This window comes from Cynocephalus volans, chromosome X (genome assembly GCF_027409185.1).
Source record: "Cynocephalus volans isolate mCynVol1 chromosome X, mCynVol1.pri, whole genome shotgun sequence".
In the NCBI taxonomy this organism is placed as follows: domain Eukaryota; kingdom Metazoa; phylum Chordata; class Mammalia; order Dermoptera; family Cynocephalidae; genus Cynocephalus; species Cynocephalus volans.
The window spans coordinates 146,480,431-146,508,429 of NC_084478.1; the positions used below are offsets into that span (position 1 = coordinate 146,480,431).

Sequence of the window (27,999 nt, forward strand, 5' to 3'; positions counted from 1 at the left end):
TGTGATTCTCAACCTGGTGCACAGTAGCAGCTCAGGCAAGCAGATTACAAAAGACTGGCCTCTCCCGCCCCCGGCCCGCGATGGAGTCCAACGTGAACAGCCAGCGCCCCTCGGGAGTCAGCGGTGGATGCAACGAAAACCACACTCATTTCTCCAACGGGAGTCACTCCTACAGGTGGGCTTTCTCCCCTTTTCATAAAACGCGCAAACAGACCTTGCAGCACACCCTGGCACGTCTGCCTGATACTTTCTGGAAACTACGCAGCCCGAAGTTTACTACCCAACCAGATCCCTCCTGTGAGATTGCACCGACTGCGATGCAACTTTCGACCTTTAATGGTAACAGCTAGCAGTGGAAAGAAAAGGAGACGGAGGGAAGAGATCTTAGACCCGACTTCAAGAAACACTGTACTAAAGCAAGATAAAAACAGTACCTTTGAGCTCGAGCAAAACCTGGAGTTAAAAAAGGGGTTTTGCGAAAGTGGCGCGAAGATAATATCATGTGATCCGACACCAAGGCGTCTCCTTCCCCTTTTGCCAAACTCCCCTCCCCCCGAAAAAAAGGGGGGGTTGGGGGAGTTACATCCGCTCCTCACAAACTATTAGCATAATTAATTGTGTCCTGCAGCTGCAGCCAGAGCCCCCGGTCAGTGAGTAAACATATCCTCATCTTCTTCATCATCAGAACAAAAAGACCCATTACCCTGATTTTGGAAAATGTTCCCAAATAAATCTCATGATCGTCAAAAGTCTCAATGTGGCATTCTGACTCTACGTGTCTTGGTTCGGGAGACAGAAGAGCATAGGAAAAGATGAAATCATCCTATTAAAAGGGAGCAAGTAGAAGCTCCCCAAAAGTGAAATATTTAAGTAGAAGCTATCAAATGGAAATACCATGTTGAGGGACTTCACTATCTTAAAATTTTCCAAAAGTTTTAACAGTTCATTAAACAAGACATCCTTCCCGAGTCTTCCTACTCGCCTCCCCACCCCCACCCCACCACCAACTCCCACCCTCCTCCCACCCCTCCTTCCCTTTAAAGCCAGAACAATACCCGGAATAAGGTATTTTGAGATTGCTTTACCAGGATATTTTCTTGTTCTTAATTTTGGTTTTTGGTTTTTTTGAGGGCTTGTAACATATGGAATATCTGGATTAAGTTCCCAACTGGCGAAAATAATTTATTCCATTTCAGTACCTGTCTAGCGCAAGGTAAAATTAACTAAGTACAAGATATAGGTTATAGGAAACTAGGACATTTTTGATACACGAAGTGATTTATTTTTGTCTTTTTCTTTTGGAAAAAAAATTAATCATCGGCCAAAATACCTAGAGAATAAAAAAAATAAAATAAAATAAAATAAAAGCCAAAGAACAAAGCATTTCACACACACACACACACACACACACACACACACACACACACACACACACACACACACACACCCCAAAAAAAGTCAGAATAACTAACAGCTCAAAGAAAACCACGTGATCTCTTCATGCTTTAAAACTTGTGGTCATGCTGAGGCTAAAAGCTAAGAGCTTGTGACCCCGCAACCCCGTCCCCTCCCCCAGACCACTGCACAGGGCTTAAGGCTCCAGGCTCCCACCAGGCTCCTGCTCGCTCCCAGCATTGTGAGACAAACAATACTTAGGCATTCTGCAAAATAAAGGAGCCACAACTCCTAGCCCCCAGTCACATCATTTCACTCCCAAAAAGATTGGCCAGTGGGCGTATATGTGTGTGTGTGTGTGTGTGTATGTATATATTATATAGAACATATGCCCTCACAGAAGCCCAGATGTTCTATAAGAATGTGCAAGAGTGGTACGGAAACTGGCCAAAAGGAGGGAGAACTGATCTTTTCATGAGCTTAAGAATTGTCACCACAATTTTAAATTCTTGCCACTATTTTGAGTTCATGGTGGATTAAAAAAAAAAAAATAGATAACCAGCAAAGTATCGCACCCAAAATAGAGATACTTTGAGCTTTTCTCTACCTGAAAAGAAGCTTCTGTGTTGACCTCTAGTTTTAATTGTGCCACATAAAGCAGCAATCTCAAGTAGTTTGGATTTTAACACCTTTAAAAATACTGGTAATTGACATTTTACCCAGTTGAGAAATCATTTCACTTGATTTAGAAATAATATTAAGTGGCTCTGTTAAACCTAATGATTGGTATCTTAGAACAAAAAGGTCCCCATGGAAACCAGAAAGTAATTTAAGAGTATTATGTTCCTCACACAACTAGAATAGAGCTTTTGTTCTATGTGTATTTACTACTTTAAAATTTTTGGACTACACTTGCAGTTAAGGTCTCTTACACTCTTGTTTTGCCTAGAATCAGAAATTCATTGTCCTACTGAAATATGTGTTTTGCTGCATTTGTGTGGTTCTGTGTTCATGTGTTCATGTTCATGCCCATGAGGCCTAAAACAAAGCCAGCAGATCAGAACACTCACTAAACAAAATTGGGGGGAGGGGGGATATCAAAGAGAAAATATTTCAAATGCTATTTTGCTATTTGATCCCAGAGCAGGAACTGTGATTTTATTAGAATCCTATAGAACTGGTCTTTACTTTGTTGTTTTTTACTTTTTAAACTAGTATTCTTTTATTAACATCTTATAGTTTTTAAATGAGTCAATCTTGTTTTGAACAGCAGGAATACTAACACGAATCAACCTGAAAAAAAAAGACATTTGAATTTTTTGGTTACCAAGCTTTAATTTGTTTTTGCAAACTTATGTCAGCAAAACAAAGAAAAAAATTAGAGTTAAAAATGAACTTCTGAATGTTATTTTATTCAATAGCAAATACCAACATAAATCATGTGAACAAAATAAATAATGCATCTTCAACTAAATAGTGTCAATGTGACTTCAATATCAATTTTAAAAGGTTTACCTCTTGATAAGTACCAGAAAATTTCAGTAGTACTTGAACATGCACAGTTAACATAATTTGGTTTAAAAATGTAGAAAATAAAAATTTATTTATCTCAATCTCAAAGGATTTTATGAAGACCAAATGGCAGCAAGTGGTGGATCAACCTTCTGAAATATGAATAAGCTTAAAATACACATTTTATTAAATTTCATTTGCAAGTAAAATTTACTTTTATAAACTGGTCTTTGCTAACTTTGATTTTTTCTATAAGTGTTACATTATTTACAAACATTTCTTATCTATATTAATGAATTAACTTTGTTTTGTATGGCAAGAATAATTAAATTGCAATAGAATTAAATTGTGTCTGGCATAATTCAGATGAAGTACATTGGTACTAGGACTTACAACATGGAACTAATTACGTTAGTACGTGATGCTTTAAAATTACATTGTTGTGTGGATCTTTGCTTCTCTCAGTAGTATTTTAAAACAGTTTCCTCTTCCTAACTATTTTTTGCAGGACGAATATTGTAAGTCAAAACACTTATGCAAATATTGAAAAGATATAAGACTACCCTGCTTTCCATCAGTAGAAAAATTTTCTCAAATTAATTCTCCTACCTTGAGAATAGACTCAGTAGACATTAAAGTGATTCACTATTAAGATTAAATAGTGTTAAAGGTATTTTTACACTCTGTTTGAAACACTTTGATTTTCCTGTTTATGTGACCTTAGAAGTGGAACTTCTGGTATTACAAACCATAAAATTGCTAGCAGACTGTAATGCTATAATCAAAGAAAAAGCTATAAACCAGAAATGTTTTACACACATCACTTTTTTTCAATCACTTTTCTGATTAAATTTGTCCATCTTTGCACCATTATAAATTTTCTAAGTGGAAAATGTCATGGTATGGAACACAATAAATGATAAAGTTTTATATTAAGAACACAGTCTCCAAAAAACTAATTACCACAATAACATTTTCTTCCAAAGCAAGCAAATCATGGCATTAAAAATTATCCAATGATTTAATGATCTTATACCAGCAAATTTGCTATTTGAAAATGTCGTGATTAAGAAGTAAAAACTCTAGATGACAAATATGCATATAAAGTTAGGAAACTTTAAGTCATTTTATATTCTGTCTGCTATAACCGAAACAAAGCATGATTATCTACTACCTATGTGGAAAGAGAGCACAATGGCGTTTTTTAGAGCTTCTCTATTTTTTTCTCCTCAAAGATAACGTTTATCCTAAACTTGGTAGTTCTCTGCTAAGCTTAGAGATTCTCTTTAACTGTCTCCTGACTTGTGATTGCTGAAGGAAGTAGAACTATTGTCTGGCCTTTTTCATGCTGAGGAGGAAGGCACAGTGAAATGTGTTGAATTATCCAGATGCCTGAAAGGGCTGCAATGAAAGCTTGGAACAACCTAAATAACAGGGCTAACACTCACTGTAAAAGGGAATCTTTCAACAGATACAGCCTACAGAGGACATCTACTTTCAGAATGAAAGAGAGATTTTATTTTCTCGAAACAAATATAATCTAGCTCCCTTTTGAAATTTTTGAAAGGATGTCTAAGTCAACGGGAAAGCTAATGATTTAAAGATCAAAGATGGAAAGACACAGTTTTATTATTTAAAATTATATAATTTATGACTCTGCTTGGAACTCTGCATGTATTTCTATTCTTTCAGAAAAGAACGATCTGTCCATATCATCCCACACTTTTATATATATCCTAATGACTTTGGCTACTTGCAACTTTACTCCCTAAATTTAAAAAATGATAAGTATCACTGAGACAAACGGCTCCTTTATAGCTTGTAGTGATCCCATTACTACAGCTGCTACCTACTAAAGCATCTTTAAGAATTAAAACAGTTTATGTGCTAGAAGATAAAAGCAAGAAGAAAATATGGAAGTTATGATTCAAGTATGGATTGTATATTTGTGAAAATGTTTAGATATCAAATTGATAAACATGCTGAACTAAATGACATTATTCTAGGACGTGTTTTAATCATTCAAGAACTCAAGGTTAAAGATGCAAACATGATATGTTGGTATGTATTACAAAAAAATACTGTACTACAGCATGTTAAACTTTTTTTTATGTTTTTTATAATTAATCAACCAGACCAAAGTTCAGTGTTTCCTTGGAGGATATCAAGGCTAATAAACAAAGCCATTTCAAATATAGAGTCTGCTTGTTGATTTTGGAGAAATAGCAAGACAAATAATCCTGGGGAATATCTAGGTTTAAATTATATTTTTAGAATGTAAGACTTGACTAATCTGTAAAGCCTCTCATAGTTATTTCATTTGCAATTTTGCTTTTTAGACCATTTAAACAAAAGCGTGGAAATCACTAGTTCTTGATGAACAGTAGTACGTAGCTTCTTTAGAGTAAGATACACACTTTGCAAATGCTAACAGCTTTCAGACCCAATCATATTACTTTAGGCTTTCTCCAATTTGATCTGAAATAAAATGTTTTCTTCCTTTGTGTTTTAATTATGGTTTTTTTCAGTTGCAGAAATATACTCATTTTTCTGACAATATATTATTTATTAGTATTATCTGGATCTTTTATTAGTTACCAGATATAGTTATAGCCTTCTATTTATTTCTCAACCAAATTATTTTCTAAAACTAAATGTGTCTAAGGATAATCAACAAACTAGAAATTGAATAGACCCCATCAGTTTGGTTAATCACCTAACAAAAGCAAGAACCAATTTTTATTTGCTGTATTAGTTGGAGTCTTTGTTGTCCCCCTCAGCTAATTACCCCTCTTCATTAAGCTTCAAAAGCTCTTCTTTTAATAGTAGTTTATAACATCTTTAAAATCTACTGGGGGGGGCGGTCATACGTTTACTTGCTTTTTACTTCTGTGTCAGAAATTTAAAGATAAAAGTTGAGAGAATTCATTTTTTATATTTTGCTTCCTAAACAAAGTGTCCTATTTATCCTTGTTTTCATGTACAGTCCCTTGGCTTTCTGAAATTTCAGCTATTTCATTTACAATTCAAACCCACTATTCTTAAACTAATCTCTATACTTGATTAATCCCAGCATGCACACTGCATGTTTCTTAAACTCCAGTAATAGTGTTACCAAGTTTACATAAATGTCTTGATATTTAAGACCTAAAGCTCTTAGCAAATTAATTACAAAATTAATTTTGCTGGTTTTTAACACTACCACATATTTGCAACTACAGATCTAGCTTTTGACAGATTAGCACAATTTGCAAAAAGAATCCTAAATTCCAATTTGTCTTTCATTTTGCCTGACTCCTGGTCAAGTTCTTATGTTCTTTCAACACTAAGTTTGTGATGAAGTACTGTACATAGCAGCATTAAACCTGGAAATGACTTAGTGAGATATCTTTTAAAGAACAGTTTGAGCCAATATTTTAGGTTGGCAAGGTCCTTAGAGGGCATCTAACTTAGTTACTTCATTTTACAGATGAGGAAATTTAGACCTCCCCAAAATGACTTACCTAAAATGCCTCCACTAACTGTCACAGAGCCAGAATAAAGAAAACCACTATGATGGTCAATTTTAGAAGAAACTTTAGACAGTCCTTGACTTATTTTCAAGCTCAATTTTCCTGTAGGGCTTTTGTGAAGATTAAATGAGATAAATGTGTGAAAGCTACAGAGTGATCACAATGCTTGGCACTTGAGAGTGCTTAATAAATGTTCTTTTTCCTTTTTTTCTCTTTCTTGCTGATGCCCTAAGCCTACTTCTCAATACTCCCCTCCAAGATCCCGACTTCTTACTGCCAAGGTTTGGGGCACCAGCTGTGCAAGCAAGGTGCAGAGAGAGGGTTTGGAGGGAAAATTTAACAATCTAGTCACCCTCATAATTTAAATACAGTCTGATTTTACCAGCTGAAAAGATGCATAAACTACAATTCTCCTACTCAAGTAAGTGTTCTGAGAAAACTGGCTGTCGCACAGGGAAAATCGGTACATACATTATTTCTTACCCCTGACACCCCCACTCCGGATGGGGAATCTCAGATTATGATAACAAGTAATGAACGTTTGACCATCAAAAAGCAACTTTATGTTCACATTCATAACCTGCAAATTGTAACGTTAATTGTTTCTTAAATTTTTCTTCAACTATGTAGTTAAGAAGGAGAAACACACCTCACTGTCTGATGCCTTTGTGCATACTAACTTGACATTAAAAGAGCTGTTAATAGTGTATAAACTGTTATACCATCTGTGTTATAATTCTGCCTCATCAGGTTTTATGGAATGCCCCCCCACTTCCATTTCCTTCATTCCACCAGGCATGTCATCAAAGAAGAATAAATTAAGTATTGTGCCAGAAAATGTGGTCTACTTTCTAAAAGGCATCTATCTCTTGCTTTCAGAAATGCCTTTTGGAATGAGCAATGTGGAAACAGTGTCCCCATTGTTGTTTAGGAATGTCATGAATTGGATCCCCACCCCAGCCTTTTATAGGGAAAAAGAATAAAAATCGTTCATCTGAGTTTAAAATTATCATATTTTATAGCATATGCTAACATGCTAATAAGGTGAGGTATTATCACATCTTTGCTGAGGCCATTATGGATAATTGAGCTTTGTCCATCCGCCCAACTAGATTGTAAATTCTGGGATAGTGGAGAGAACTTCTGCTTTGTAGTTTTATGAGACCCTTTCAGAGAGTGTTGACACTTCCATTGTTGGTCTACTGACTAGGTTGAATATTTGTATTGAGGGATATCAGAAATGCCAGTTCCTCTCCACTTTGTAAATTCTATTTCAACATTAAGTGTTTGCTAGGGGCCAGGAACCATATGTAAAGTACTAGATAACATTAGCAATTCTTTAACTCTGTCTAAAAATATGTAACTGAGAGATCAAGCCATGTTCCCCTAGTAAATAAAGATAATTCTGGGAGTTTCTCTGTATAAAGACCTAAACAGCTCACAGAGCAGTTCTTGTTGGTTATTTGGAGTAGAAAGGGGCAAGAGAAGATTAAGGGAAGCCAGTTCAAAGTGTTAGAAAGAGGTTTTTGCATCTCAGAGAGGGGGAAGGGTTGGGAGTCTAAGGAGACTCAGGCTGGGAAGTTGGGCCTTTCCTTTCCCAGCGACTGCTCTAAATTCCCTCTCCTGAAACCACGTTGTAGTGTTGAATGGGACCTGGAGTGAGACTCAGGAGATCTCTGCCTGAGTCTGTGCTCTGTCACTAACTAGCTGAATGACATTTAAGCAAATCACTTACTAGATTACCTCTGAGGTCTCTTCCCACTCCATAAATCTTTGCTCTTTATCTCATTTCCCCTTCTTTTTGTTCTTCCCTTCCCCCAACCCCCACCCCTTCTTCCCGGTCTTCCTTTTAACTGGCAATAATAGTAGTAATGAATTAGTTACCTCTGGAGAGAGAAGTGACATGGCGTGTGGAGAATTAATGGCGACTTTAGCTTTTTATCTGTGTCATGAACTTTTTTCCTTAATTCCGTGCACCTTCTTTATTGATTATTTAAATTATAATTTCTCATAAATTTCAGGTGCTTGTTTAAGCATTCAATAATCTGCCAGAAATGTTCCTCTTTTGTGGATATAAATGTTAACACACAATATTTGGTCACAGAGAGTGCAGTCAATCAGAAATTAACATGGAATTATTCCTCATAGACCTACCATATGGAAAAATAATCCATAAAGGTGGGCATGGGAGTCTGAGGCCCGGGGTGGATTTTACCTCATCTTCTACCCTATAAATAAGGTTTTGCTTTCATGTAAGTCAGCAGAAAGATTCTGGGAACCTCTTTAACCATGATTGTGGCCCAAAGCAGATAAATAATTTGCCTCATGACACAGACACGTGACAGAGATCTGGGCAAATCAATGGTCTCCTAATTCTCTTTCCTTCCATTCTTTAAGGGCCATTTTGAGTCACACCTGCCACAGGAAGCCTTCTTATTAAGTCTGGCACACGGTGATTTCTGCCTTCTCTGAACTACCACAGCACTTGAGTTCTATTCTGCTTAAATTGTGTATTCGGGTATTTAGAAAGAGAATAGTGAACTGTGGGCTGTTTAGAGCTCGACAGTTTTCAAAGCACATCAACATGCATATACTATTATTTTGTTTGACCTTTACCTGAATCCCATAAGGTAGTTTGTTGAGGTTAATCTTATTTTATACTGGCAGAAAATGGGGCCTACAGAGGTTGGGCGGATGGACAAAGCTCAATTATCCATAATGGCCTCAGCAAAGATGTGATAATACCTCACCTTATTAGCATGTTAGCATATGCTATAAAATATGATAATTTTAAACTCAGATGAACGATTTTTATTCTTTTTCCCTATAAAAGGCTGGGGTGGAGATCCAACCCTTTCGCGATCTGCCCCTTCTTAGCAATCTCAAATCATAATTCCACGTAATTCCTGCCCCTTCGATTACTTTACATTCAAGAAGCCTGTTCCTCACTCCCACTGGGCTCCTAAAAAATGAGTTTAGCTGCTATCTCTTACCCCATCAGTTCCTTAAACAAGGGATACCAGTGCCTGAAATCCTAAATCTTTAGTGATTCCATCACTTTATCATTCATCAGCAGAAGAGCCTGGGTAGATTTTTCACCTAAATTCAAAACATATTTAACAGTTCAGACCCCCTCACCTCACAAAACACCCAGGCAAAAATGGGATTAATAATCTGTAACATTGATTGAGTGCTTGCTGTGTGCCAGGCGCTGCTCTAAATACTTCATATAAATATCTTACATCATGACCCTATTCGACAAGTAATTATTAGTGTTACCCTTTTGTTCTAGATGAGGAACAGAGCCTGTGAAATGATAGGTCATTTGACTGATACTGCACAGCCAGTATGTGATGGAGACTGTGCTTGAAGCCAGGCTGGCCTGTCATTCAGCACTATTTCAGAAATCTTTGTTTTTACCACAAAAGAGACACAGCAAAGCCATGGTGGGGGCATTTGGATTAGTAAGTCAGAGTAAAGCCTGATGCTGGTGTCGGTAATAGAACGTGACTTCACTCAGAGCTTCTGACACAGACCCACGTGGAGGGAGAGAAATAGAACTTTCTGGGACATAGTCACATGGTAGTTTAACCTTCAGTCAGAGACTACTGGGGAAAGAGTTTAAGGACAGAGACAGTTGCCTCCTTTAACACTTTAGAGCAGTGCTGTCTAATAGAAAGACAATACACATTGCACATGTAATTTTAAACTCTCGTGTAGCCACTTTAAAAAAGTAAAAAGAAACAGGTGAAGTTAATTTCAATAGAGTATTTCATTTAGCCCAATATACCCAAAATGTACTCATTTGAACATGTAATCAGTATAGAAAATTATTAAGAAGATATGTTACCTGTTTGGGGTGCTAAACCTTTGAAATCCGGTGTGCATTTTACACTTATAGCACATCTCATTTCAGACTAAACACATTTCAAGTGCTCAATAGCACACGTGACCGGTGGCGACCATATTGGACAGCACAGGAGTTTTGCTGTCTCCTGGCACCAACCACTTCTATTAATAGCATCAGTTACTCTGTCACCCTTTCTTATTTGTCATCCACAGTGTGGCTGTTAGCTATTAATACTGCTTTGCTGATGTTTCCAGCTCATCAAGCCATCTCTGTTAATAAAGGGTTCACTCCATATTCATCTCATAGTAACAGCTAACATTTATTGAATGTGTGTTATGTGCCAGGCATACTTCTGAGTGCTTTAGCTTTATATATATTAAGTCATAAAATCCTCACAACATCCCTGTGAGCTAAGCTTTTTATCATCTCCCCATTTTACAACTGAGAAAAGTGAAATTATTTAACTACCCAAAGCCACACACAACAATCAAGTGTAGGAACAATGATTCCAACCACAGAAGTTTAACCACCCCTCCACCCTACCCCATCCCCGACAAGCTCTGGAACCAGGGCAGCAGAGACCTGGCTAGGTAGCATTTCATTTGAGTCAGTGGCAGAGGTAGAACTTGGTCTCAGCTTCTCCCAGGCCCTCCAGACCTGTGAGAAACTTGGCCAAAACTGCTTTCCTTTTCTGTGGTGGTTGCCCATAGCAACTGGTTCATAGCACATATATAGGGCTTGTGTATATCTGTGTGAGACTGTACCTACACACGCACAGGAATAAGATAAGACAAACTACAGAGAGTGTTCATAAAACCAATAGAATTGTAGAGCCAGAAGGGCTCTTAAAGACTATTTCGTCACAAAAGTTCAGTGCAGCGCGCTCAAGAGACTTGCTCCAGGTTACACAGCTCAGCTAGAACCCAGATAATGTGACTTCAAGTAGTTTAATATCTACTAAATACTTCTTTTTTTATTTTATTTTATTTTGTCAATATACAATGTGGTTGATTCTTGTGGCCCATTACCAAGACCCCCCTCCCTCTTCCATCTCCCCCCTTCCTCCCAACAACCTCATATCTGTTCACTTGTTGTATCAACTTCAGGGAATTGTAATTGTTGTGTCTTCTTCCCTCCCCTCCCCCACCTTATTTGTGTATTTATTTATTTATTTTTAGCTCCCACAAATAAGTGAGAACACGTGATATTTTTCTTTCTGTGCCTGACTCATTTCGCTTAATACAATTCTCTCTAGGTCCATCCATGTTGTTGCAAATGGCAGTATTTCATTCTTTTTTATAGCAGAGTAATATCCCATTGTGTAGATATACCACATTTCCGTATCCACTCATCTGATGATGGACATTTGGGCTGGTTCCAACTCTTAGCTATCATCAAGTTGAAGATATACCTGTTCTCCAGTGTTCATTGCAGCTCTATTCGCTAAATACTTCTTATGCATAGCACTTCTTACTTGAAATGGGGGAAATGCAACAGTATAGCAAATCTGTTCTCAGTCATATACACTTTAACAAATGTTTGTCTTCCCTACCAGAGTACCACTTTTATTGTGTCAGCATTTGCAAAAAGCATTTATGCATTTTAGAAATTTAAAATTGGGAAACTCAGAATTAAAGTGAATTCCTCCTGCCTTACCTTGTTTGTGCCTATAGTTAAGCATTTACGTTGTTTTCTATGTGTTTCACCAGGCCAACAACATATTAAGTTCTTTGAGGGTTAAGACACTATCATACAATTAAAATTCCCTACTGCCCAAATCTGAGCCCTTAATAAATGTGTAAATAACAATATCAAAACTGTACAATTATCAGTATGAAGAGGTGGCATTTGGCAGATAGATTTCATTTCTTAAATGATGTTAAAACGCACTGCTGGAGAAAGTATTGTTGTTATCAGCTTGACCTTTAGGATTAGCGCTTGGTCACCACTTCAGCCAAAGGAACAGCAGTAACATCTCACAAAGATTTTTTCTTTCAGCAGCAAACTAGCCATCACTCTTTCCTCGGATCCTTCTATTTCAAAGTGGAGAGTTTGACTACAGTTTAAATGTTGAAATATTTCCCACTTAAGCACAGAACACACTTGATTTCTTATAAAAAAAAAAAAAAAACCACGGCTTTTATATATTATGTTTCAAAGTGGAGATGGCTGTGAAACTTGAGCCCTGACACACAACCTCAACCTGACTTTCTAAAAGTGCTCCAAAAACTGTTCTTCTAATAAGCATGACAAGAGCCCGTTCTTTAATGATTTTTTGCCAACCTATATCATTTATTCTAAGTCATTAAAAAATCAAAATAGTTTACATTAAATTAATCCCTGAGTATGAAAGAGGATGGTCTCATCCACTGTTGGATAAAGACTGAAAAGGCTACAAAGCTAGTCCCAGCACAGAAAAGTGACTCAATAGTGACAACTTAATTCTCTGGAGCTGTTAACAGAACTTGAAAAGGAAAAATCGTATATTCTTTATTTATAAAATCACAAGAAAAATACTTTAGGGACCGTGGGAAATTAGTTTTGTTCTTACTTTTAACATTTTCAGAGCCTACCTCAATGAATAAAATGCTAAGTACAAAAACAAATAAACATTTACGTGGTTGAGCAAGACTCCTGTTTTTTGTTTACTGCTCTTTGATTTTTTTAGTAGCCCACTGTAAAAGCCCTGGGGGCACACCTTCAGAATACATGAATAATGTCAGTAATAACGAATAGAGCCTGCTATGGAAAATACTCTGTTTTCAAAACCAGAGGTTAGTTCCTGGAAGTCAGCCGGTCAGAGAAAGGATGTGGTATAGCAGCAAGTTTAAATAGCTTGTGCAACAAAGGGAAGAGAGATCTGTTGACTTCTGCCTCCTAGAGGGTTGAAATTGGAAAGAACAATACTTAAATAGCTTATTCAGAAAGCATCAAAGATGAAGAATTTTTCACACTTCGAAAAGCTTCACTAGTCACTTTTGGGAAATCAGGTGAGAAAGGAACTCATGCGTTAGGATAATGATAAGATAAAAATCAGTATTAACTTCAGTTTCAATAAATCAGCCTGGTTCTTTTGGGTTGCTCTAGGGAGGACACTGACATCACTTTTTAAATTAGCCCCTAAATCCCATTTCTCGTTTTTGTGAACTGAAAGAGTCATCACCATTCACCTGGCTTTAAAATCCTGTGCAGTTGTGGAGCTCTGTAGCCAAATAAGTTCCACAAAATAAACTCATCGCAGGCGCAGGAAAAGCAGCTCTTTTGAAAATACCTTGTGATCAGGCTCTAGGTCACGACCTGGGTCTTGAGAAACTTGAGTTAGTAGATGTTAGTTTTTCTTAGCTCTTTGTTTACCCTGGACTTAGACATTTTGTATTATTAAAAACCTGTGGCTTATAAGGACATTCTATTTATCTTTCCAGGCTTTTTTTGATGGAAATGCCTGGATTTTCTTGGAAACAGGGATTTTATTGTGGATTCCTGGTGCCCCTTGGAGAGGCTTATTTTTCTGGACAATAGTTTTCCTTAGTGTCACTACTCTTTTCATCTTCGAATGGTCACAAGCTCCCAAGGTCGAGAAAAGTGCATCCTTTTGTTCTAATGAATCAGAAATTCCATTTTAAAAAGTCTGCAAAAGGGACTCTTGATTAATAACTTAAGGCATATTTCCACTGCCCGAAGTATCCAGAGGGGTTAGGCTTCAAGACCCTTGGAGAAAAAGGAAATCTAACTCAGTTAAACTCAAAGAATTTAGCAGCAGTGTTCCTACTTTGATTATTGACACTTAAGAGTTTTAATCTTTATCTGTGCTTTAAGGTGTGTTGTACAGCTAAGCATGCTTGCCTCTCTTAAAAGAATAGCCCCCGGTAAATTTTGCATAAAGAAGTAAATTAGCCTCTGACTGTAAGTGGAATTCTCAGGGTTTGAAAAGTTCTACTGCTCCAGACTGCATTTCGTCCTTGTAGCACCAACCTTAAGATGCTTTGTGAGTTCATGCTGTATTGGTGTACATTATTTTAATCAATAAGTCAATTTTTCAGGAAAAAATGAATAACCATTTTTAGTTAAATGTTGCGCCACTAGCCACTAGCTACATGTGGTTGTTTTACATTTAAAATTTAATTAATGAAAATTAAATAAAGTGAAAAATCCACTTCCTCAGACTCACTAGCCACATTTCAAGTGCTCAATAGCCACATGTAGCTACTGGCTTCTGTATTTGGGCAGTAAAAATACAGGACATTTCCACCATTGCAGAACATTCTATTGGACAGCTCTGCTTCAAAGGGATTCATTTCACTCTTTGAAATGAATTTTATTAGCCAGCAGCAGAAAACACTGATTATCGTTGTAGCTTGCCATCCAAAGAATCCCAGCTTTCTAAGGTGATTGATATCTCTTCTTCCCAGTCACAACATGGAGAAACTGACTGAGGCTGTGAATTTGATGTGACTTAAGAATTCTGAAAATTTCCCTCAAGAGTTGTTTGTTACTATAAATTGTAATTAAAAAAAAAAAAAAAACCTCTATGCCTCAAAGCCATTTAGCTTTGATTAAGCACGAAAGAAATGCAGTTTCCTACATTTTTTCCTAGCCAAGCTATGTAGAATGCTATAGAAACTGTTTGGTTGGCATTCATTAAATGCACATAAAATTATCTTTGAAGATTGTTAAGAAAGATATAATGGTAACATGTAGTAACTGCTGCTCAAAAGATCCATGTGACACTATTTTTTTTTTAAAATCACCTATTTGGCCTTTTACTTTTTACAGCAACAATTATTTCCTCTTAATCATTCAAAATGTTGTGTCTCATAAATAACTGTGCTGCTTGGCTTGGCTTTCTATCCTTCCCAGGCTTGTGGTCTTTCCGCTTCCTCACAGGTCCTCTACTGACTCCACAGCACGAGTGGCTTGCTCGGGATTCCTTGACTTGTACTTTCTTCGTCTCCAGCCTTCACTCATGCCCTTCCTGCCATCTGCAACATTGTCCCCCTCTAATAAGCCTTTCCGAGACTTATCCATTCCTCAAGGCCCATTTGAAATGCCACCTTCTCCTGATGCCACCAGCTGAAGTGACCTCTCCCTCCTCTAAATTATAGCTGCATTATGATTAAGTGTCTCACTTCCCTCACTGGACTGTAAGCTCGTTGGCACAAAGACCACAGTCTTAGTCTATCACCGGTTCCCTCCCCGCTCTTGGCACAGAGCTGATGCTCTAGACATGCGTGTCGAAATGAGGAAATTCCACTAGTTTTCTAAATATACATGCAAGATTTCTTCGAGCTGCCTCTGCACTGACAAACCAAAGGTAGTAGCATTGCACACATGCCTTTACATTAAGTTTTAACAAATATTTTAGCCATGTCAACTCATTTTGGCTTAGATAATTAGTAGTGTTAGCACAGGTATAGATATATTGACCTACAAGATTGTACTCATGTGAGCGAATGTAGAAAGAAATTGGGCTGTGGCAATATGAAATCTTGTTCTAGTCAAGTCTAAATTTTATTATCACCTGACAAGGTAACTTTTCTTTTTATGTATCAGATTGGCAAAGACTAAAAAGAATTGAAAGAATAATGTCAGTATGGGGAAACAGAGATTCTTATTTATTTCAGGTGGAAATGTAAGTTGGTACAATTTCTGTGGAGGGCAGTTTGGTAATACCTATGAAACTAAAAAAATGGAAGAAGGAATTTCACTTAGAGGAATTTATCCTACAGTCACACTCCCACCTATATACAAGAATGCCTGTGGTCTCCTGAGGAAAGTTTAAAACACCCTCTAAGAAGTATTCTTACCAAAGCTTTCAACCTGAATCTGATCAAGTCTCTTGATCAAATCACCAGTTCATAGGAAATGCAGGCAGGAGAGGAAAACATATTAAACACCACCATTAAATGTAGTCAGCAAAACCCAGAAGGTGGGAATTTGTAGGAAAAACAATGCAGTTTTGTCAACAAATAAATTTCAAGGAAAAAAAAGGAAGGGGGAATTTATGAGTTAAAAGAGACTTGAGGCATATCAATCAAATGCAATGTGTGAACCTTGTCTGTATTCTGATTTTAACAAATCAGCTGTAAACAATAGTCAATAGGACAAATTTGAACACAAACAGGATGTTATTGATATCAAGAAATTATTGTTAATTTTTTAGGTATGGTAATGGTGTTTTTTCTTTTTTTTTAAAAAAAGAGTCCTTATAATAGATACATAATTAAATACTTATGGAGGAAATTTGCCTCAAAATAACCTGGCAGGGAGAGTGGAGGGGTGTAGATGAAACAACTTTGCCCATGAGTTAGTTGTTTACTGTTAAAGTTGGGAGATCATTGTGCTATTTTCTCTACTTTGGTGTATCTTTTACATTTTCCCTTTTAAAGATGAAAGGGGGAATGTTGGCAGTATTCCTTGTCATAAGAAATAAACCTAAAAACAACCTATATATCTATAATAATGATTGGCTAGATGTATTAATGTATAGCCACACAATGGAATAAATACTATGAATTATGAAAAATAAAGAGAAGTGTTTGTGTGTATGTGTGTGTGTGTGTATCCTGATATGGAACAGCTGCTAAGATATAGCAAGTGAAAAATAATGTAAGACAATATGAATAATATGCTTTCATTTATGTTAAAAGGGCACATAGACACATATGTATTTGTATAGGTTATTTCTAAAAGAATTCTTAAGAAATTGCTAGGAGTGGTTGCCCCTGAAGAAGTGGCTGGATGGTATAGGAGAATGGGGTGAGAGAGAGAGGGGTTAACTACTTTTCTAATTCAAAAAATACTTTTCATTTGATTAACACTTTAGAATATAGCCCAGTGATTAAGAATTGAGCTTCTCAAGTTGACTCATGCTCATTTCCAAATAGATGATAAAAAATGTTTTGCTGACTGGTAAAAGTTTGGGGGTTAAAACACATTTAGAAATTATCTGCAAATTGGCAAGCATTAATGCTCTCCTTTGTGTCAAAGGAAATACATGCATTTCTCACTCACAAACGAGAGAAACATTCCCATTTGGAGATTCCCCAGAGAGACTTATGTTTATAACTAAACACATGTTTTCAAGGGCTACTAAGCTGCAGAGGAAATTCGACCCTCTAGAGCAGTGGCAGAGATAATCCGAAACAGCAGATAATCCAAACCTCAAAATATTTTGTTTTTAAATGCACAATATTATTTTTAGAAGCAGTCCATTTATGTTCTTAATTATGTTTTGCTGAGGATAATAGACATATTAAAGTGAATTTGTAGTCTCTGCACACCCACCAGCAGAAGGTGGTGGAGGACATGGGCCAGAAAGATGCTTTGTGGTAGAGGAGATACCGATAACCTATAACTAGGTCAGGATGTGGTGACTGCAGATTTTTATTTCACTTCCTACCACCATTTAGACATTCCGCCTTTGCCTTCATATGACCTCCCCTCCAAAGTCTTTCTTAGAGAATTCCACCTAATTTTCCTTCCAATCCAAAGTTTAAAATAACAATACTGATCTGTAAGAAGAGAAGAAATCATTAGCATCCTTTCTATTTATAAAGTAAAAAGAGCAGGGTATTTTTCAATTAATATGTTCCACATGGGCTACCCCTTTATTCCTGCCTAGCGAATGGTGAGTGTCCTATACACCAATTCCTCCAGGTATCCGGTTTAACAAGTAGGGCAGAAGCTTCAGGTAGACAGTGTGGAAAGCTGGTGATAAGGCATTGCTTTTTAAAAATGTGTTGTGTTTTGGGTGTTGTCGTTGGGGATGCAGCAAAAGCTGTGGAAGGGAAAAGGATGAAATCCCTTTTCCTGACTACTGCCTGCCTGACATTGTGCTGGGCACTTCTAGATGGGTTACCTTGTTTGCTCCCCACAAAGACTTAATGAAAAGGGTGAGGGTGGGGAGCAGCTGCATGGGGCAGAGGAAGAAATAGGGAAGACCCCAAGATTTCTAGGGTGGCTGACTGGGTAGATGTGATGCCTTTAACAGAGATGGGGAAGACAGCAGGGGCTGCAGATTTGGGCAAAAGTTAGGAAGAGTTAGTGAGTTCCATTTTCCACAGGATAATTGGTGGGTCAGTAGGTCCTGACGGGTCACGTGGTGCATGGTGGGTCGTAACCTTTTAGCCAGTGAAAGAAACAAGCCATCCTTTCTATCCCTCTGAAAAATCTTAATTCCCACCATATGTTTTACTGCCCATGGCACATTACAGATCATTGGTCTGTTTTTTAAATGACAGAAAACCGTATTTCTATTGTTCTTGTCTTTATACATTTAACACTTATATTAGCAACAGGAAAGTTTTATTTTTTTTAAAGTGTAACATAGAAATGTATTTCACTTACAATAATAGTTGTGTTCCCCTAAAGTGACGTATATATCCATTCACTTTCAATTCACTTTAGCAAAGTGCTTCTTTAAAGAAATACAGATATCCAGTAAAACATTAAAAAATGTTCAACCTCACTCACTGTTAAGTAGTGTACATTAAAATAGCATTACTCACCTTCCCACTTTGGCAAGGGCATTCCCAAACAATGCTGGGGGAAGGTAAATCCCTGCAACTTCTTTGGAACCAACATCCATGCACTTAGACCCTCTATATTACCCTGCTGTCTTAGCATTGTGACTTTCTCAAAGTCTTTCTCAAAGTTGTTTCTCAAATGACTTTCTACAAATATATGCCCACAAATACAGCAGACATTGTTTAAGAATGTTCATTGCAATAGTGAAATAGCAAAAAGCTGGAAACAGCTTAAATATCCATCAATAAGTGACCAATTAAATAAATGAAGGTATATCAGGCAATGGAATAACATGCAGTTGTTAAAAAGTATAAAGGAGATCTATTTAATTGGACTTTATGTTTAATGTGATCCCATTGGTGTCCATACAAAACAAAAATAAAATTTCTTTCTCCCTCTACTTGTACATTGTAAAAAATTGGAGGATGAATTCACAAGAAACTATTAAGGATGGTAACCTCCAGAAGCAAAATTAAGGTGGAAGAAGGGCACAGGAAGACTTCTTACTTCTTTTTTTTTTTTTACCTTACTCAATTGTTTGTCTAAAACAAACAAACAAAAAGCATATGTATCTAAAACAATACAAAAAATGGTTGCTGAAAAAGTTCTTTGACATTAAAAATGTTAATTTTGTAAACTTTTTAAACCCATGCCTCTCTTTAGACACATCTAAAAATTTCATGTCCTCCTTTATTTGAAATTTGGGAAATAAATTAAATATTGTTACACAAACAAATCAGGACAATGCCACAAAATGATGTTTTGTTTTCAAAACACACACATCTACTAGAGACTCTAATACTACGTTATCCTACAATCTCCCTTAAGGGAATCGGGCTCTTCAGAATGCTCATATCCTTATTCCTCTTTTTACAATACTTTTTAAACAGATTTCCTGAGGCATATTGACATAAAATGAACTATACACATTGAAAGTGTATTGTTTCATAATCAGTATGTAGAAGAGACATCTGCACTCCCATTTTCATAATAGTATTATTTATGGTAGCCAAGGTATGGAACCAACCTAAGAGTCCATCAGTGGATGAATGGATAAGGAAAATGGGGCATATACATGCAATGGAACACTATTCAGCCATTAAAAAGAAAGAAATCCTGTCATTTGCAACAACATGGATAAACCTGAACGACATTATATTATGTGAAATAAGCCAGGCACAGAAAGGCAAAAACCATATAATCTCACCTACATATGGAATCCAAAAAAGTTGAACTCATAGAAGCAGAGAGTAGAATGGTGGTTACCAGGGGCCAGTGGTTGGGGAGATTTGGAGATGTTGGTCAAAGCATACAAAATTTTAGTTAAAACAGGAGGAATAAGTTCAAGAGATCTATTGCACAGCATGGTGACTATAGTTAGTAACAGGTATTTTATTCTTGAAAATTGTTAAGAGAGTAGATTTTAAGTGTTCTCACCACACAAAAAAATGATGTGTGTGAGGTAATGCATATGTTAATTAGTTTGGTTTAGCCATTCCAAAATGTATACATATTTCAAAACACAATGTTGTACACCATAAGTATATGCAATTTTTATTTGTCAGTCAAAAAAGTGTATCATTTCGTAAGTACTGCCATATGTATTCACCCACGAAACCATCACCACAATCAAGATAGTGAACATACCCATTACCCCTAAAAGTTTCTTCTTGTCCCTTTGTACTCTCTTTCTCCAGCCCACCCCACCCCCAGAAAACCTCTGAGCTGCTTTATGTCACTATAGATTAGTTTGCATTTTCTAGAGTTTTTCTATAATTGCAATCATACAGTATGTAGTCATTTTGTCTGGGTTCTTTTACTCAGGATGATTATTTTGAGATTCATCCATGTTGTTGTGTGCAACTAAAGTTCATTCCTTTTCATTGCTGAAGAGTATTACATTGTGTGAATATAATAGAATTCTTTTGTTCATTCCTCTATGAATGGACATCTGGGTTGTTTTCAGTTTGGGGCTATTACAGATAAGGTTGTTATGAATATTCATGTACAAGTCTTTGAATGGACATATGCTTTTATGTCTTTTGTTTAAATATCTAGGAGTAGAATGGGTAGATCATATATTATATGTAAATTAAGCTTTTGAAGAAACTGCCCAATTGTTTTCCAAAGTGGTTGTACCGTTTTACATTCCCTCCAGAAGTGTACAGGAGTTTGAGTTCTTCCACATCCTAGCCAACATTCTGTATAATCAATCTTTTTAATTTTAGTCACTCTAATAGGTGTGCAGTAGCATCTCATTGTGGTTTTAATTTGCATTTCATTAACAGCTAATGACATTGAGCATCTTTTCTATGTGCTTATTTGCCATCCATGTATCTTCTCTGGTAAAGTACATGTTCAAATCTTTTGCCTTTTTTTCTTAATTGGGTTTTTATTTTTATTTTTTATTATTGAACTGCAAGGTTTTTTTATATATTCAGTATACAAGTCCTTTATCAGATATAAAATTTGCAAATGTTTTCTCCCAGTCAATGCTTTGTCTTTACATTCTTTTAAACAATGTTCTTTGAAGAGCAGAATTTTGAGATTTTGCTGAAGTCCAATTTATAAACTTATTCTTTCATAGATGTGCTTTTGGTCTCATATCTAAGAAATCTTCGTCTAACCCAAGTTCAAAAAGGATTTTTCTCCAAAGTTTTCTTCTAGAATTTTTTTTTTTTTTTTTTTTTCGTGACCGGCGCTCAGCCAGGGAGTGCACCGGTCATTCCTATATAGGATCCGAACCCGCGGCGGGAGCGTCGCCGCGCTGCTAGCGCAGCACGCTACCAAGTGCGCCACGGGCTCAGCCCTTCTTCTAGAATTTTTATAATTTTTGGATTATTGTTTAGAGTAGGTCTGACACATTTACAGTTCATTTTTGTATACGATGTGAAGTATGGATATAAATTCTTTTTTTGCATATGGATATGAAAGTGTTTCAGTACCATTTGTTGAAAAGATGATCCTTTCTCCACTGAATTGCAATTGCACTTTGTAAAAAATCAGTGGTCCCTATATATGTGGGTCTATTTCTGTGTCTATATTTTATTACAGTGATCGATTTGTCTTTACACCTATACCATACTCTTTTGATTATTGTAACTTTATAATAGGAGGGTACTTCAAATAGTTCAGGGAAAAAATGGCATTCAAAGATAATAAGCATCTTTCCATGAACTTTTTGAATACCCCTCACATGTCTGACAATCAAGTAGTGTTAGCCCCCCAATATCTTCTCTTTTCAAAGTTGTTTTTACTATTCTAGGTCCTCTGTATTTTCATATGAATTTCAGAATGATATGGTCAATTTCAACAAAAAAGTCTTCTGGGATTTGGATAGGGATTGTGTTGAACCTATATGCCAGTTTGGGGAGAATTGATATCTAAACAAGTATTCTCTTTGAGTCTTTAATTCATGAACACAGTATATCTCTCCCTCTATTTCGGTCTTCTTTTATTTCTGTCAACAATGTTTTGTAGTTTACTGTGTACAGATCTTTTGCATCTTTTGCCAGATTTATCCCTAAGTATGTCACTTTTTTAAACTTATTGTAAAAGGTATTGTTTTTTTATCTCAATTTCCCATTGTCTGTTGCTAGTATATAGGAACACAACTAATTTTGGATATTGATATTGCATCCTACAACCTTGCTAAGTTCACTTATTAATTCTAGTAAATTATGTATAGATTTCACAGGATTTTCTAAAAAGATTATTATGTCTCAGAGAATAAAAACAGTTTTACTTCTTTCTATACAATCTGAAAATATTTCTTTTTCTTTTTCTTGCCTTACTTCACTGGTCAGAATCTCTAATAATATGTTTGATATAAATGGAGAGAACAGACATCCTTACCCATTGGCAATCTTAGAGGGAAAACATTCAGTTTGTCATATTAAGTATGCTGTCAGCTGTAGGGTTTTTGTAGATGCATCTTATCAGGTGGAAGAATTTTCCTTCTATTTCTGATTTGCTGAAAATTTTAATCAGAAATTGATGTTGGATTTTGTCAAATATGTTCTCTACATCTATTGTGATGATCATATTTTTTTTTCCTTTTGGTTTGTTACTGTGCTGATTACACTGATTGATTTTCAAATATTAATCTAATCTTGCTTTCCCAGGATAAACTCCACTTAGTAATGGTTTATAATCTTTTTATAGTTTGTTTGATCTGATTTGCTAATACTTTATTAAGAATTTTTGTATCTATGTTAATGAGTAATTGTGTTCTGTAGTTTTTATTTTTTGTGATTCCTCTGTATAGTTTTTGCATCAAATTAATACCACCTTCATAGAATGCATGGAGAGATATTCCAACTTCTTCATTTTAAAGAGTTTGTATAAAATTAATATTTCCTTCTTAGATGTTGGGTAGAATTCACCGATAATAACATTTGGGCTTGGAGTTTTCTTTGTGGGAATATTTTCAATAACAAGTTCAATTCCTTTAATAGAGAGCTATTCCAGTTATAGACTTTTTCTTAAGCGAATTTTAGTAGGTTATATCTTTCAAAGAATTTGTTCATTTCATCTAAGTATTGAATTTATAAGCATAAAATTGCTCATAATATGCCCTTATTGTCCTTTTTTTTTTTTTTTTTTTTTTTTTTTGTCGTTTTTTCGTGACCGGCACTCAGCCAGTGAGTGCACCGGTCAGTCCTATATAGGATCCGAACCCGCGGCGGGAGCGTGGCCGCGCTGCCAGCACAGCACTCTACCAAGTGCGCCACGGGCTCGGCCCGTTATTGTCTTTTTAATGTCTGTAGATTCTGTAATGATATCACCTCTCTCATTTCATATTAGTAATGTGTGTCCTCTCTCTTTTTTTTCCTTATCAGTCAGGCTGGAAGTTTGTCAATATAATCTATCTTCTCAAAGAGCCAACTTTCAGTTTCATTGATTTTCTGTATTGTTTTTATATTTTCTATTTTACTGGTTTCAACTGTGATATTTATTGTTTCCTTTCTTCTACTTACTTTGGGATTTGTTTATTTTTCTTTTTTCTAGATTTTTATGGTAGAAGTTGAAGTCATTGATTTGTGAACATAGAACTGGCTTTTCTTCTAACATAGGCATTTAGTGCTATAACTTTTCCTCTAAGCTTTAGCTGCATATCACAAATTTTGATATGTTGTGTTTTCATTTTCATTTGGTTAAAAATACTTTTAAAATGCTTTTGAACTCTACTTTGACCAATGTGTCATTTAGAAGTGCGTTATTTAGTTTCCATATATTTGAGGATTTCCCAGATGCCTTTCTAATTGAAATCCATTTGGTCAGAGAACATACTTTGTTTGAAGCCTTTTAAATTCATCAAGACATATTTTATGGCCCAGAATATGTCCCACCTTGGTCAATGTGTGTACTCGAAAAGAACATGTATTTTTGCTGGTGGTGGTAGAATGTTCTGTAAATATCAGTTAGGTCAAATTAGCTGGCAATGTTCTTCAGGTCATATGCTTAATGATTTTCTGTCTACTTTCCTATCAATTATTGAGAGAGAGGTGTTGAAGTCTCCAACCATAATTGTGGATTTATCCATTTCTTTCTGTAATTCTATCAGTTTTTGCTTCATGCAATTTTGAGTTCTGTTATTAGGCGCATAAATATTTAGGTTTCTTACATTCTCTTGAAGAATTGACCCCTTTATCATTATGGAATGATGCTCTTTATCCCTAATAATAGTTTTTACTATGCAACCTACTTTGTCAGCTTTCTTCGGATTAGTGTTAGCATGGTATATCTTTAGTCATGCATTTAGTTTTAACTTATTAGTGTCTTTATATTTAAAGTGAATCTCTTGAAAAAAATAAAGTGAACCTCTTGATAGTAGCATATAGTTGAATCTTGCCTTTTAATTGGGTGTTTTAATCATTTATATTTAATGTGATTATTGATATGCTTGGGTTTAAGTCTAACTTCTTACTATGTTTATTCTATTTGTCCCATCTCTTCTTTGTTCCTTTTTCCTTTATCTGCCTTCTTTTGAGAATTTTTTATTTATTACTTTTTATCTTTTTTTTGTTGTCTTGTTACTTACAACTCTTTATAGTGTTATTATAGTGGTTGCTTTTTAGGGTTTATAGTACAGAAGTTCCTCTCTTTGCACAGTAATGCTGGACTGCAAAAATGACCATGCAAACTGAATTGTGTAAAGAGATATTAATAATTAATGAGAAAAGTTACAAATGTTCTTAACCTTGAAAAGTTTTGTTAAAATATTAAAAACTCTCTTCTTATCATTTATAAATGTATAGGGAAATGACAAAACAATAAAATTAGCATTTATTTAGTACACTGTAATTTAAAACATTAGAAATATTGAAAATTAAAGTGTTTTGTTTCTTTATAAAAAAGAAAACTTATCAAGAAGATTTCCTCTTCCAGGAATATGAAATAGACATACTTTTCCCTATTTCTCCTTCTAGGTTCAACTAAAAACTCTGTACATTATATATAAAACAAACATAAGATGACTCTGAAAGTTGAAGAAAAGACAAAGACTGGATTGGCTCATATACCCCAGACATGGAGATGAAGAAACTGGCAACCTGAAAATGCCAACAGGAACAGGCAAAAAAAGCCCCAGTAAAAACCTGTGCTCTCTAGCCAAAGGACCAGGAAAAGGGCAGATTAGTAAGAAAGAAAACATTTTGCAATAACCACTGTACTCCAGCCAAACACCACAGAAAAAAACTGTGGTCCCACCCTCAGCCACACCAGCAAATGCTGAATGGGGAGCTTAGAATTCCACACCAACAAGACAGTATGAAGGTGTTACAATACCCCTGCCAGGGTGGTGTCAGAGAATGCCAGCTGAGGAGCCATGACTTTCATCTCTGTTGAGCCCTAATTAGCTTTCCTCCCCTCATGTGGTATCAGTGAAGACTGCATGGACAGCTTGGACTTGCCACTTCTAGCAATAAAGAGGTCCTCCTTTCCTTCCCTGGTGGGATGGTGTCAGAGGTAATACTAGCTTCATAAAATAAATTGGGAAGTGTTCCCTCCCCTTCTGTTTTCTAGATGGAATTGTGCTGAATTTGAGTTAAATCTTTAAACGTTTGGTGTAATTCTCCAGTGAAACCATCTGGGCCTGGAGTTTCTTTGGGGGGAATTTAAAAACTATGCATTTATCTTGATATAGAAAATCCTAAAGAATTCACAAGAAAAAAAAAAAAAAAACTCTTAGAGCTAATAAACCAGTGCAGCAAGGTTGCAGGATATAAGATCAATATACAAAAATTACTTGTATTTCTATACACTAGCAATGAACACCCCAAAGACCAGAATACATGAAACTACTAAGAAAGCATAGGGGAAATGCTTCATGACACTGGTCTGGGCAAGGAGCTTTTGGATAAGACCTCAAAAGCACAGGTAACAAAAGCAAATATAGACAAATGGGATTACATCAAACTAAGTTTCTTTACAGCCAGGGAAACAATCCCATTTACAATAGTATCAAAAAGAATAGAATACTTAGGGAAAAAATTAACAAATAAAGGGCAAGACAGAAAACCAGAAAATATCGTTAAAAGAATACCCAAGTAAAAGGAAAGACCTCCCATGTTCATGAATTGGAAGACTTAATTTTATTAAGATGGAAATGTTTTCCAAATTGATCTACAGAGTCAACGCAACCCCTGTCAAACTTCCAGCTGCCGTATTAGCTGAAATGAGTAATTCGATCCTAAAAATTCATATGGAAATGCAGAAAAACCTCAAAAAACAAACAAACAAACAAAAAATAGCCAAAACAATCTTGAAAAAAATGTTAGAAGACTCACACTTTCTGTGTTCAAAACTCATTATAAGGCCATGGTAATCAACACACTGTTATTGGCATAATGAAAGATATATAGGTCAACCAAATAGCATAGAGAGTCCAGAAATATACTCATCCATCTATGGTCAATTGGTTTTTGACAACAGTACCAAGACAATTCAGTGAAGAAAGCAATCTTTACAACAAATGGTGCTGGACAACTGAATATTCACATGAAAAAGAATGAAGTTGGAATCCTACTTTATACCATATAAAAAAAATTAACTCACTGGTAGGGCCAGCTCTCAGTCCAGCAGCACACAGATGGGCTCATCAGTCTGGCCTGGCAAGGGCAGGAGGTAAGTCAGTTCCCCCAAAATTAGAAAAGCAGAACAACTCAAGAAATACAATGAGGTTAGTGATTTCAGTAATACAGAAAATTGACCAGCATTAGGAGAACTGGTTAACATTGGATGTCAGAGTGTCATCAAGCAAGGAAACAAGAAGCCACAAAATAGAAAACAAAAAGAAGAGAAGGTTAAAAAGAGAAGCAACAATGAGAGCAAAGAAAACTAGAAACAAAACTAGTTGGCCCTAGCAAAAATACCAATGAAGATGAAGTTCAGTCAAGTAATCCAGGAAAAAGAGCTAATACACACAGTGGGTACTACTCTACTTAGATGACCTAAGACCAGATAATTAAGAAAGACCTGAATCCTGGAGCAGCTCACAGGATCTTGGAACCTGAAGAAAATAAATCAGCACCTAACAATAGGTAAAATAATACACAAAGTTGGAGGTAAGATAGAGAAATGAGAGGTAATCAAAATGAATTTTCCAGTATGAATAGTGAGGGTGATACGTCTCTTTAGAGGCTGAAAGACAGGCCTGGCTGAACAGGGAAGAGAAGGAGGCAGAAGAAATCCTCAAATGAACTTTGATTATTCATATGGTTATCAAGAACATGGTGGAAGGACTGATCAACCATTTCAAACAAAACTTAATATCAGATGATGTATTACTTTAATCATAGTACAGGCATGAAGGTGTAGCTTGTGGAAGAAGCACAGCTTAAAGAGTACATTAAGCACCAAATTGAATATTACTTCCTTATAGAAAATTTAGAGTGGAGTGTCTTAGGAGGAAGATGCATGAACATGGTTTCTTGGTTATTTCCCTGATTGCTGGTTTCCACTATGTTCAAGCTCTCACTGAAAACCTTAAATCTTATTTTAGAGGCACTGAAAGATAATACAGAAATGAAAATCGTGGACAAGAACATGAGAAAAAAGATAAAACCAGACAAACAGCCAATTCCTAACTCTCCTCTACCAAGTATGCCACCAACAGACTTCTCTCAACTGATTGCTCAGAATTCATACCAGGCCAACCCTTTGGCTCACATACAGAGTCTGCCTATATTTTCCAATAATTGG

General features: G+C 36.1%; 1 pseudogene; it reads left to right on the top strand.

Annotated features, from left to right (window-relative positions):
- The first annotated feature begins 80 nt into the window (after positions 1-80).
- On the top strand, positions 81-27,995 carry LOC134368442 (la-related protein 1B-like; annotated as a pseudogene).
- Positions 27,996-27,999: the final 4 nt, after the last annotated feature.